General features: G+C 38.2%; 1 protein-coding gene across 2 annotated transcripts in view; it reads right to left on the bottom strand.

Moving 5' to 3' along the window:
- The window catches only part of LOC150100732 (ras association domain-containing protein 1-like), a 186,229-nt gene that overhangs the window by 121,532 nt on the left and 50,371 nt on the right, over positions 1-14,326 (bottom strand). The window lies entirely within an intron of this gene.

Genomic DNA, 14,326 nt, shown 5'->3' with positions numbered 1-14,326 from the left:
ATGAAAACCAATATAAGATCAACAGTTTTAAATTATAAATCAACAGAACAAGTTAATAATTTTAATTACCTTGGGTGTAATACAAGTTGCACTGAAGAATCACAACCAAACATAAATTTCAAAAAATTACTCATATGATGTAAGACTAATTTAATACAAAGAAATTGAAGATTAAAAATATTGAATGTTTCAGCTCAATCTGCTATTTTATGTGGAAGTGAAACAAGGACAATGAATAAATAGCTAAAATAATATTAACAGAAATAAAATTTTTAAAGAAAAACAATGAATGCACTAAATTGGACAAGAAAAGGAACAGAATTTATACAAGAACCAACTATACGAACAATAGATGTGTGTGGAAATAAATGGATTCAACATCACAAGTGTAGAATGCCATCCAACAAGGGGGAAGGGATGTTAAAATACAATCCAAGATTAAAGAGAGAAGATCCTTAACAGAGACAGAATGAGACCAGAACAAGCCACAAGACCTAATACCACAAAAGAAATTTAACAGTTGGGGGGGGGGGAATCAGCTAGATTAATTTCTGTCAGTACCACTCACCTTTCTTTCTGATTGACAAAAGAAAAAGAAAAGAAATTATGTTATGAAATTATAAGGCCATAATCCTATCATTAATAGACATAACAATAACAGATGCCTGTAAATGTGTTTTTCTATCTGGTTTTCCTATTTGTAGGATGAAAGAACAAGCTTGTAGACAGGAAAAAAAAAACCATACCATCTCCATACGAGACTATAACTCACCTTCATTTGAAAAGATAAATTATAGGTTCCTCACATTTAAGACAGGATTCAAATCCAGATCTTTTCAACTAAAGGACATCAATAATAATGACTGAGCTACAGAGCATGTTCTGTATAAAAGGTGCTAACTTTGTTAATATCAACTGAATATATATCTATATATAAAGACTTAACACTGCTTTAATCATTGCATCTATGTAAATTTTGACATGCTTGACAACATTGATTTTGGAGATATTAAAACATCACATAACAAACATTATATTATCCATTTCTCAAATAAGAAAGCATTCTACTCCTTGGTCCATGTATAATTATGAAATAAACATATCCAAGATTTGAACTCCACTGACAGCTGGAGGAATTTTAGGGTTTTCACCATATGATGGCCTGCTATTCTTAGAAGAATATCCTATTTAGAAATGGAAAAATCTTTCTAAAGAACATGCAACATGGCCGTAGTTATCCCTCAACTATTCTACACAATTTTTTTAAATATACAAAAAAAAAAAAAAATCCTTAATCCACCCATGGTACGAATGCACTATAGGTTCATAAATAAATCTTTTTTATTATTATTATTATTATTATTCCGGGCAACTATAAGGAGTCTACAGACTCATCGAGGGAGGCCCTAACATCATGTCAAGAACAACTATTCGACATTCACACAGTATCTATCTTACCTCGCCTTGAACTCATTCATGGTCGTAGCACCCACAACTGACTCTGGCAGCTTATTTCACTCATTCACCACTCTCCAAGTAAAAAACCTAGCTCTAACACCCCTGCTAACCACATTCTTGCCCAGCTTCCATGTATGACCCCTAGTCCTCCCATCACCAGTCCTATTCTCAAAAATATCTTCTGGATTAATCTTATAGAAACCCTTCAGTAATTTGAATGTCTCAATCATATCACCCCTTTTCTGCCTATCGACCAATTTTTGCAACCCACAAATCTTCAACCTGTTCTCATAAGGTTCATTCCACAGACCTGCTATCATCTTGGTCACTCGTCTCTGGATCCTCTCCACCTCCTCCCCATCAAGAAGAAACCTTGGAGCCCATATCTGGGCACAGTAGTCTAGATGGGGTCTTATCAAGGCTCGATATAGAGGAACAATAACTTGTTTGTCTCTGCTTGTTAAAGTATTTTTCAGAAGCCAAGTGATTTGATGAGCTGATTTAGCCACTTTTGCAATGTGCCCCCTAAACTTCAATTCCCTATCCACCAACACTCCCAAATCCCTAGCCTCATCAATCGCCTGGAGTACGGTTCCACCAATATGATATACTGCTGCTATTCTTTTCACCCCAAAATGCATAACCTTACACTTTGCCACATTAAATTGACATCCATTTTCCCTAGCCCAGTCCTCCAAACTCCAAATCATCCTGTAAAATTTTGACATCCTGTGCACTCACAATTGCTCTACTCAACTTTGTATCGTCATCAAACAAATGAACACTTCCTCTCAGATCCTTTCCTATATCATTGATGAACAAATTGAAAAGTAGTGGCCCAAGAACAGAGCCCTACGACACACCACTATTCACAAGCCATCTTTTGGACTCAACTCCTGAATAAACCACTCTCTCATATCTCTCCATCAACCACCCTCCTATCCATCTCACCAACCCTATATCCATACCCATCTGCTCTAGTTTACTGATTAGAGTTCCATGTGGTATCCTGTCAAAGGCCTTTGCAAGGTACATAGAATCACTGTAAACCCATTACTCTTATCCAGTTCAGCCGTCACTGTGTTATAAAACGTGAGCAAGTTACTGAGGCATGATCTACCCTTCACAAAACCATGTTGTCATCCATACAATATCCCATTTTCATCTATCCAATCCTGTATTCTTTTCTTGACTAATTTCTCCAAGACCTTGACAACGATTCCTGATATGCTAATCGGTCGGTAATTTACAACAGCAGTCTTGGAACTTCCTTTATGCAGTGGAACTATTTTCCCCTCTTTCCACCCCCTCGGGACTAACCCAGACCCGACACTCAAATGAAACAAAATGGTCAAGGGTACTGACAATTCTTTAGCCGCTTCATGTATGACACGAGCTGGTATACCATCCAATCCCACAGATGTATTGACATTGAGGTTATGCAATAGACTACTCACCACCACTTCATTCACCACAATTCCCATATAATCTATTGGTTCATTCATTTCTGCAATGTCACCACCTGGATGATATATTCTTGCAAAGTGCTCACTTAGTAACTCAACTATATCAACTGATTCAGTTACCTCCCTACCATCGGCATTCTTTAAAATCATTCTGCCATATACATTTTTTCTTTTACTTGCAACATATCGAAAAAACTGTTTAGGATTCTCTTTAGCCTGCATGGCCAATGTTCTTTTGTAATCCTTTTTTTGCTTTTTTTACCACACTTGTTACCCTTCTGGCCTGTGCTTTATACCGTTCATGTGCCTGCCGGTCACTTTTCTCCTTAAATTCCCCCCATAGTTGTTTCTTTTTTTGCAGCTCAAGCTTAATGGTGTTATTCATCCATTTAACCCCTACTTGATTTATTATTAATCGGACTCTAGGTATACAGTCAGCCATTGCTTCATGCAAACACTTCTTAACTGCCTCCCATGCACTATCAACTTCTAGCCCTTGCAGTTGTACATGCCATGCCACTGAACTAATCAAACTCCTAAGCTTGTCATACTTACCAGCCCGATAAATCCACATGTACCCTGTCTTAATTGTAAATTCCACACCTTTAGCCACCTCCCAAGTCAAGACCCTATGATCTATGATATTGGTGGCAATGTGGTCATATTTGTTACAGCCAAATCCTCAGATGCAATTACTAGGTCAAGCACTTTCTGACCCCTAGTATTTTCCATTACATGCTGTCGCAGATAGTTATCCCTTAATAACGGCATAAAATCCAATTCCTTCCTCCCATGTGTCCTCCACTCACTCCAATCAATGCAACCTTAGTTGAAATCTCCCATAATAATTACCCTCCTTCCACTCATTTCTTCTATTTGCTTGTGCATACTATATCCACCTTTTTTCCATCACCTGGTCTATAGCAGCACCCAATTGTATATTTTGTTCTGCTAGCCACAATCTCACACCAAATGGCCTCAAATGTGCTCTTTTCTCTATCCTGCAATTTAACTTCTATATTCCTTGGCTGCAGCTCATCAGCTATCATCAACAATACTCCTCCCCCCATTTTATTCTCCCTGTCATTCCTGAACACACTATACCCATCACATTGAACCCCACTAGCTATATCATCTTCAGTCAGCCATGTTTCACTAATGCCAATAACCTGTGGTCTGGAAGTGCCAATCATGGCCAAAAATTCTTCCTTCTTGTTCCTAATACTCCTAGCAGTGTACATGAATTTCAGACCCCATTAGCCCCCATCCCTACCTGGATGCCTTATACTAACTATCCCATTCTGATTTGTTGTCCTTATTCGCTCGGGCATATTATACTCATTCATACACTCAACTGCCTCCCTCAGGTCAGCATATTGGAGAAAATGGTATAAAGACAAATGTAGCAGAATGTGTGGTGGAGATACTTAATGAGCAGTTCATAAAGATCTTTTAATCTTGTGAATGTGACTTCATGGAGAGATTGAGAGCAGTTGTTGATGGGGAGGAGAGACTGACTGTAAGTGAGCAAGAGGTGTTTGGGGAGTTGAGTAAACTAGATGTAAATAAGGCTGTGGGACTCGATAATATATCACCGCGTATTCTGAAGGAAAGTGCCAGAGAGTTGACACCTACCTTGACATATGTTTTTAATACGAGTCTTGCACTTGGTCAAGTTCCTAAAGAGTGGAAGGAGGGCAAGATTGTGCCACTTCATAAAGGAGGTGATCGAACTCAAGCATCAAACTACAGGCCGATCTTTATGTCAGGTGTTGTGGTTAAGTTGTTGGAGAAACTTGTGAGAACTAGAATCCAGAGTTGGGTAGACAACAATGGTATAATCTTTGATGGACAGCATGGATTTGCTAAAGGGAGGTCATGTTTTAGTAATCTACTTACTTATTACAATAAAGTGACTGCTTCCTTGGACAGAGGAGAAGGATACACAGTAATATACTTGGATTTCGCAAAAGCTTTTGATTAGTGCATTGCATTGGAGATTGGCTATCTGATAGGTATCAACAAGTTGTGTATGGGGGTGTGATATCCAGAAAAAGGAAAGTCACTAGTGGAGTGCCTCAGGGGTCTGTTTTAGGGCCATTACTGTTTAACTTGTATATTAATGATATTGGCGAAGATTTGGATGGAGATATTCAGTTGTTTGCAGATGATGCAAAGTTGGGACGAACCATAAAGAGTAGTGAAGATGTTGTGGCTTTGCAAGAAGACTTCAATAAATTGAGTGATTGGACAAAAAAATGGAGGATGCGAGTTCAATGTTGCAAAATGTAAGGTTTTAAAATTCTGAAAACAAAGATGGGATGCAGAATATATGCTTGGTGAGAATATATTGTTGGAAGTAGAGGAAATAAGAGATCTGTGGGTGATAGTGGATAAGGATCTAAAATTTAGGGGACACATTGCCAAAATTGTAAAGACAACACAAAGGCTTCTGGGAATGATGCGGAGGATACTGACGTGTAGAAGTAGGGAGATTCTTGTTACGTTGTATAAGGCTTTGATTAGGCTACACATGGACTATTGTGCCCAGATTTGGTCACCGGATTTTTAGAAGGATGAAGAGATGTTGGAAAGGGCCCAAAGGCGACTGACTAAGGTAGTTTCTGACCTCTGGAATGTCGAGTATGAGGAAAGATTGAGAAGACGTAATTTGCAGAGTCTGGTGGAGAGGAGGAAGAGGGGAGATATGATAGAGACCTACAAGTTGGTAAGGGGTTGTTATAGGATCAGTGGTGAAGAAGTTCTACAGAGAATAGTGGGAGATCAGGGGAGAACCAGAGGTCATCCCTGGAAACTGTATAAAGAGTGTGAGAGTAGGGGAGTTAGAGGCAGGTTTTTTTTCGTGCAGAGTTGTGAATGATTGGAATGCCTTGCCTGAGAGTGTGGTGTCTGCAAGGAGTTTGAGTGTGTTTAAGGCTCGGTATGATGAGATGTGTGTGTGTGATAAAAGGACTTCCCAGATGAGTCTTTGACTCCAATGAGGTCTTGGGGTAATAATAATAATATGTACTCCCCCCCCCCCTTAATAAATCTAGTTTTCCTGATTCTGCATATCCACTTCATTCAACAACACGTTTTCAAGTCTCTTTACACCAAATCCATTCAAACGCAAGCCATCCATCTTATATAGATCCTTTCGCACATCAAACTCACTCAATGCATCCACAAATTCCACACCACTTGTCATACATAACCCACGCATAAAGTCATTTGCAATTATAGCCCTCCTTTTAAACACTTCACTGTCATACCGCAGCAAAAGACTAATCATCCTAACTCTCTCACTCTTTTCTTTTACTACCTCAAACAATTCATTCAGGTCCTCTATCATTTCCATTTTATCTCCTTTCAAATCATTCGTACCTGCCACAACAATCATTTCTTTCACCCTTTCCTTTTGCTCTCTAATAGACTCAGTTACGTCCTTGATGGTCGCACCAGGTTGGTAGGATTTTGTCAAATCCTCTAATAACACACCTCATACTAACAAATCTCCATACAGCACTCTCTCCTTCATTTTGTTTAAGTTCACACTCATACTCTTATTTTTCCTACCATACTTTATATTATTGTCTGGTACACTCAGTAGACTTTGTTCACACGCTCTAGCTGTCGCTTTGCTCTTTGTATCGCTCTGCTCAACAATGCGATCTCACTCATAGCATCTATCTCATCTTTTTTATTTTCTGTTAAACCATTAATTTGCTCTGTATTAATACCATCATTCACACTTTCTACATTCACGCCCTCACAGTTCTCTGGTACAACTTCGCCATTTCTTGTCATATCACTATTTTCTTCATTCTGAAGTTTGACAAAAACATCACACTCACGACCTGAAATACACTTTAATTCCTCATTTTCCTTACATTTTCTACACACATTCACTCCTTTATTATCATCTAACCATACACCAACCACACTCCGCAAAGCGTACATTTCACAGATAGTACACTGAATAATCTCCTTTATATTACAGTTATTGAATAAAGATGGCGAACCATTATTACTGACCACCATTTTTATTATTATTATTATTATTTTGGGCGACTCCAGGAGTCCTTAGACTCATCGAGGGAGGCCCTAAACATCATGTCCACACACTATGCGATTACATTCTCACAGTATCTATCATACCTTGCCTTGAACTCGTTCACCGTCATAGCACCAACAACAGACTCTGGCAGCTTATTCCACTCATATACCACTCTAAAAGTAAAGAACCCAGCTCTAACACCCCTGCTAACCACACTCTTGCCCAGCTTCCATAGGTGTCCCCTAGTTCTCCCACCACCAGTCCTGATCTCAAAAATATCCTCTGAATTAATCCTATAGAATCCCTTTAGCAATTTGAATGTCTCAATCATATCTCCCCTCCTCTGCCTATCAACTAGTTTCTGCAACCCACAAATCTTCAACCTGTTCTCATATGGTTCATTCCATAGACCTGTTATCATCTTAGTCACTCGGCTCTGGATCCTCTCCACCTCCTCTCCATCAAGAAGGAACCGAGGTGACCAAATCTGGGCACAGTAGTCGAGATGAGGTCTTATTAAGGCTCGGTACAGAGGTACAATAACTTGCTTGTCTCTGCTCGTCAAGGTATTTTTCAACAACCAAGTGAGTTGATGAGCTGATTTAGCTACTTTTGCAATGTGCCCCCTAAACTTCATCTCCCTATCCACCAACACTCCCAAGTCCCTGGCCTCATCAATCTCTTGGAGTACAGTTCCACCAATGTGGTATACTGCTGCTAATCTTTTCACCCCAAAATGCATAACCTTACATTTTGTCACATTAAATTGACATGCATTCTCCTTAGCCCAGAACTCCAATCTATCTAAGTCATCCTGCAAGACTTTGACATCTTCTGCATTCACTATTGCCCTACCCAACTTTGCATCATCAGCGAACAAATGAATTGTTCCACTTAGATCCTTCCCTATATTGTTAATGAACAGATTAAACAGCAGTGGTCCAAGAACAGAACCCTGCGGCACACCACTAGTCACAGGCCGTCTTCTGGACTCTACTCCTGAATAAACTACTCTTTGATATCTCTCCATCAACCAACCACCTATCCATCTCACCAACCCTATATCCATTCCCATATATTGCAGTTTACGGATTAGTATTCCATGTGGTATCCTGTCAAACGCCTTTGCCAGGTCCAGCAGTATCACTGTAAACCCATTTCCCTTATCCAGTTCAGCCGTCGCCTTGTTATAAAACTTGAGCAAGTTACTGAAGCATGATCTACCCTTCACAAAGCCATGCTGTCCCCTATCCTTACACTATCTCATTTTCATCAATCGATTCCTGTATTTTTCCCTTGACTACTTTCTCCAAGACCTTGACAACGACTCCTGATATGCTGATCGGTCGGTAATTTGCAACCGTAGTCTTGGATCCTCCTTTATGCAGTGAAACTATTTTCCCCTCTTTCCACACCTTCGGGAGTAAACCAGACCTGAGATTCAGATTAAACAACATGGTCAATGGCACTGATAATTCCTTAGCCGCTTCACGCAAGACCCGTGCCAGTATACCATGCAATCCCACAGATGTGTTCAGATTAAAGTTCTGTAATAGACTAGTCACCTCCACTTCATTCATCACTATTCCCGTATAAACTAATGGTTCCTTCATTTTTTCAATGTCACCACCTGGATGATATGCTTTTGCAAAGTGCACGCTCAGTAACTCCACTATATCGACCGATTCAGTGACCTCCTTACCATCGTCATTCCTTAAAATCATTTTGCCGTGTACAGTTTTTTCTTGCTTGCAGCATATTGAAAGAACTGTTTGGGATTCTCTTTTGCTTGCAAAGCTAGTTTCCTTTCATAATCCGCTTTTGCTTTTTTTACCACACTCGTTACCTTTCTGGCCTGCACTTTATACCGTTCGTGTGCCTGCAGGTCACCCCTTTCTTTAAATTCCCTCCACAGTTGTTTCTTTTTTTGCAGCTCAAGCTTAATGGTGTTATTCATCCATTTAACCCCTACTTGTTTTACTATTCGGACCCTAGGTATACAATTAGCCATAACCTCCTGTAAATGTTCCTTGACCACTTCCCATGCTCTATCGACGTCCAGCCCTTAAAGTTGTACATGCCATGGCACTGATCCAAGCAATCTCCTAAGCTTGCATACTTGCCAGCACGGTAATTCCACATATACCCTGTCTTAATCGAAAATTCCACACCTTTAGCCACCTCCCAGGTCAAAACCTTATGATCACTCTCACCAATAGGTGGCAAAATGGTCATATTCATTACAGTCAAATTCTCAGATGCTATTACCAGGACAAGTACTCTCATACCCCTAGTATTTTCAATTATATGCTGTCTCAGATAGTTATCCCTTAATAATTGAATAAAATTCTTTTCCTTCCTCACATGTGTCCCCTCCTCCTTCCACTCAATGTTACTATAGTTGAAATCCCCAATAATAATTACCCTCCTTCCACTCATTTCATTAATTTGTTTATGCATACTATCTCCACCATCTATTCCATCACCTGGTCTATAGCAGCACCCAACTGTATATTTTATTCTGCCAGTCTCAATCTCACACCAAATAGCCTCAAATGAGCTCCTTTCACTATCCTGCGATACAACTTCAATTCTCTTTGGCTGCAGTTCATCAGCTATCATCAATAATACCCCTCCCCCCATTTTATTCTCTCTGTCCCTCCTAAACACACTATAACCTACACATTCTATTCCACTAACTATATCATCTTCCGTCAGCCATGTTTCACTAATGCCAATAACCTGTGGCCAGGAAGAGCCAATCAAGGCCAAAAATTCTTCCTTCTTGTTCCTAATACTCCTGGCATTAGTATACATGAAATGCAGTGATCCCTTAGTCCCACCCCTATCTTGATGCGTTATTCTAAATGACCCATTCCCATTTTTTGTCCTTAGTGCTGGCTCGGGTACATTATATACATTCTTACACTCAACTGTCTCACTGATGTCCGCATATCCACTCCCCCCCTTCCTTGGTACTTCTAGTTTCCCTGGTTTTGCACATCCATTTTCACTTCATTCAGCAACACTCTTTCCAGTCTCCACACACCAAGTCCATTCAAATGCAGGCCATCCATCTTGTATATGTCCTTTCGCCCTTCAAACTCATTCCACACCACACCGTCTGCATAACCTACGCATAATGTCATTTGCGATTATGGCCCTCCTTCTAAACTCCTCTCTGTCATACCGCGGCAACAGACTAACCATTCTAACTCTGTCACTCTTTTCTTTCGCCACCTTTAACAATACTTTCAAGTCCTCTCTCATAAAAAATTTATCACCTTTCAATTCATTCGTACCCACCGCAATTATTAATTCTTTCACCCTCTGTTTTTGCACTCTAATACTCTCACTTACTTTCCTTATACTCTCACTTACTTTCCTTATACTCTCACTTATTTTCCTTTTTACGGGAGCCATACTCACTTCTATCATACTTTATCAAATTAATAATCGAAACACCAAAAACACACAAACAGACACACTAAGATACGCAAAGCAAACAAAACTACGTAATATTCAAGTAAATCTGTCAATGATAACTTAAATAACACTTATCTTATCAGGAGCTCTCACCGAACACTACACATTATGCGTTTACCCTATCTTTTGTGAATGGAAGCTGAATAAAAATCTGAACTTTATAATGTGGAATCTGAAACTTTACACTGAGCATCATTTGTTGACATATTTTGAAAAAAAAAAAAAAAAGTGAAGTCATGTCATGCATTATAAATTAAAGATTCCAAGAAATTATATTCCTTAGTTTAATCCTTTATCCAAGCATGTGCAGTAACTTCACAACTGGGCTACTTGTATATAGAAGCTAATGACTTCACATCACTTGCCTTAGTATCCCATAATGCAAAGCACATATCCTTAAGGAACATGTATAATGCTATGCATTATGGGAAGGATCATTACCCAGACTGGTTTCGACCTTTATTGAGGTCTCATCAGTGGGAGCCTGACCCAGAAGTGACTGGGCTGCAGATTCTAAAAAATAGTCTTTCTGTTTTTAGAAATTTCCTATAACGGGTAATGGTAGTCTCATTTCCCCTCCAGATGTATTTGAATTATTAAGAGTTACGGTAGATGCTGGTTATTTCACATGAAAAGGAAGACTGTACAAACAATTAGATGGAACAGCCATGGATTAATCCTCCCTGTCTCTCAACCATGCAACTCAACGTAGTCATGCTCCAATGGTTTGGCTGCACTATGTAGATAATGTGTTTGCAATTTGATCACATGGTCTAGACATATTACATACATTTTTAGGATATTTAAATAGCCAGCATGCTAAAATTTACTTCATAATGAATAAGGAATCAAATAACTTTTTATCCTTTCTAGATACATTAATCACACACCTGCCAAATGGTTCATTATCCTTGTCTATTTACAGAGCCTACATACTAGAAGATACAGGTAACCCTCGTATAATGCAGATGTTAGTTTCCATAGAAATGCCGTGTTATATAAATCGCGTTATGCGAGACTCAGATTACATAGAAAAGTAGGGTTAGGTTCCGAAATCGTTTTTATTTTTAATTATATAAACAACGACATACCCAACAAAAATATTTCTTATTTAATTCTTGTAATTCATGTAAGTTAAGAAAACAAAAACTATGAAACAAATATATAGTATAAACTTATAAAATTACAAATTGTAAATAAACTTCATTGCACATAATAAAGTTGATATTTCAATTCGTCATCGCTGTCTTCAAAATGAACATTTCGTAGATATTCTTTATTTACGGGTGGCCGGAAGTCGTCATCACTTTCATATAATTATATAATGAAAATTATACAATTTGTATAATTCTTATTGCATACTTCGGCTGGTTTAATTATCAAGAAGTCAGTAATAAGACCTTGCTTACCACTATGCTGCAATATTTTATTAAGTTCACAACATGGAGCTAAACAAATATCCAATTGTCTCGTGAATTTTCCGGAGCCCTCCGTTCTGGGGTCATCATCCATAAAATAGCTTTCTAACTTTCTTGCCAAGTCCAATCCTTCTGCTAATTTGTTCAAACTGAATTTTTTAACAGATTCATCACAATCAGAATCTTCGACAGAACGTTCCCCGCCATTTGGTTCGACGTCATCTATTAATTGTACCAGTTCCTTCTCATTTAAATCTATTTCCCCATCAATTAATTCACTAATTTCGTTTTCAACCATATTGCAAAAGTCCTCTAAGTGGCCATTACTATAGAATTTTTTTTTTTACATAAAAAAGCATTACATATTGTATGTAACTCAGAAGAAAATAAGATTAACACACTTATGATTTTTAATACGCTTTCATGGCAGAAAACGAAGACAACTTTCAACAATAATTAACACTTTATACAGTAAACAATTGACGTACATGTGTGCTAAAGGATATTTCCCCTAAAATTGGCTACTTATAACTACATGCACAATATGGGTAGACACAAATTTAACGAAGATAAAATTTGATTTTTAAGTCACACGGTGAAAAATATATGAAAAGATAAAGGATTACTGCAATTTGTAGACCGCGTTATATCGAAACTGCACTGTATAAATACCGCATTATACGAGGATTGCTACAATTTGTAGACCTCGTTATAGCGAAACCGTGTTATATGAGGGTTACCTGTATTTGCTCAAAAACAATCACACCATCATCCATCACAAGAGTATGGTATATTAATCACGCTAACAGAGAGCCATCTGTTACAATGTGCTACTGTATTGTAATGGCTCTTACCAGTGAAGTTGCCAATCTTTGTCACACTTTTATAGCTATGGCTATAATCTCCATAAAAAGAGAAAATAATAAATACTCCCATGTGCTAAGTGCTGGGAGAAATTCATGTCAGAGACTTAATGGAGTAAACAGCACCAAGAAAGGATTAGAAATAATATTTAATTCTTCCAATATTTTGCCTCAGTAACTGAGACATCATCAGGATGTACGATATGAGACTTGTAACACACACACACACAGGTAACACAAAACTAAGCTAAACATGTGGATGAAAAACTAGAGTCCTAACTATGTGAGAAGTCCTCTGTGAGCACCTGTTGGCGGCCTAGGATGTAAACTGGGATCTTGAAGTATTACTGTTTCCCATATTTTGGTAAGTTTTATGCAACCATATTTATTCACATTAGGCTGATTTATGAGAACAGCTGCAGATTCTAAAAACAGTCTTTCTCTTCTAAATTTCCTGTGATGGAGTAATGGTAGTCTTTTTCCAATTGATTCTATGAGCTGTATCCAAAGCAGAGTCTGCAAGGCCAGATTGACCATATCATGACTACAGATGTATTTTTTATGTTCTTCCATGTGGATGTTGGCTGATCATCCTGTCTGTCATAATAAGGTAACTTGCAGGAACAGGGAACTCTATATACTCCAGGAAGTGAGAAAGGAGGGATTTGGTCTTTAGTGGAATGGATAAAGGTAGCTAGTTTCAAGTGAGGCTTGAAAACCATGTAGAGGTTGTATTTCTTTAAGAAATACTATCACAAAACTGTTACTATTCTGTACATCCAGGACAGCATACTCAGATATCCAGAGTGCTTAATAAATACCAACTTCACTCCATATTTAAACCATATAATTAAACTGGCAACTCTTATCCGTTCACCAAAGGACAAGCTCTCTACTAATTCACATCCAGAGCATATGAAGTACTCTGTAATTGTGACCTGGCTTACTATGGACAGACAGGAAGATCTTTTGAAATCTGCCTTGGAGAACCAATTGTGTTACATAAGAAATACATTTGACACCATCATTATGGCAAGTCAGGATGAGTACTGGACACCTCTTCACACAGCATTAGATGGATAGATGGAAGTAAATAAAACTGCTATAATCATTAGAAATCAGAGAGAGAGAGAGAGAGAGAGACTGATTTTGGAATCAGCAGCTGCTTTAAAACATTTCCCAAATTTCAATAAGTATGGCTATATCAATTTACGAAAAATCTGGGAGACAGTCACTTTACGATTGAATTAATACTTGTCAACCTCTCTCTGTATCCAACAATAGATGGCACTTATTAGGACTTTGTAACATGTCGTCCATTACATTTTTAACATGTTGTCCATTACATGTCCTTGATGTTGTCCATTACAATTTTAAACTGTTTCCCACTATTACTAATTATTGCATACTGTGACAAACTCTTTAATGCTCTGAAGATGTTGAGTAGAAAACTAAAAAAATATTAGCAACTAAATAAATGAATGTATTATTTATTTTCTTATTAGTGCTTTAATAAATTTAGTTTAATCCTTTATCCAAGTGTAAGCAAACAAAGTTTGTGCCTGAAGTATCTTCAGG

This window comes from Typopeltis vanoorti, chromosome 12 (assembly GCF_054136105.1).
Source record: "Typopeltis vanoorti isolate ZY-2024b chromosome 12, IOZ_Tvanoo_1.0, whole genome shotgun sequence".
Classification (NCBI taxonomy): domain Eukaryota; kingdom Metazoa; phylum Arthropoda; class Arachnida; order Uropygi; family Thelyphonidae; genus Typopeltis; species Typopeltis vanoorti.
The sequence above is the reverse complement of the archived record's forward strand: the minus strand, read 5'-3'. Positions and strand labels throughout refer to the sequence as shown.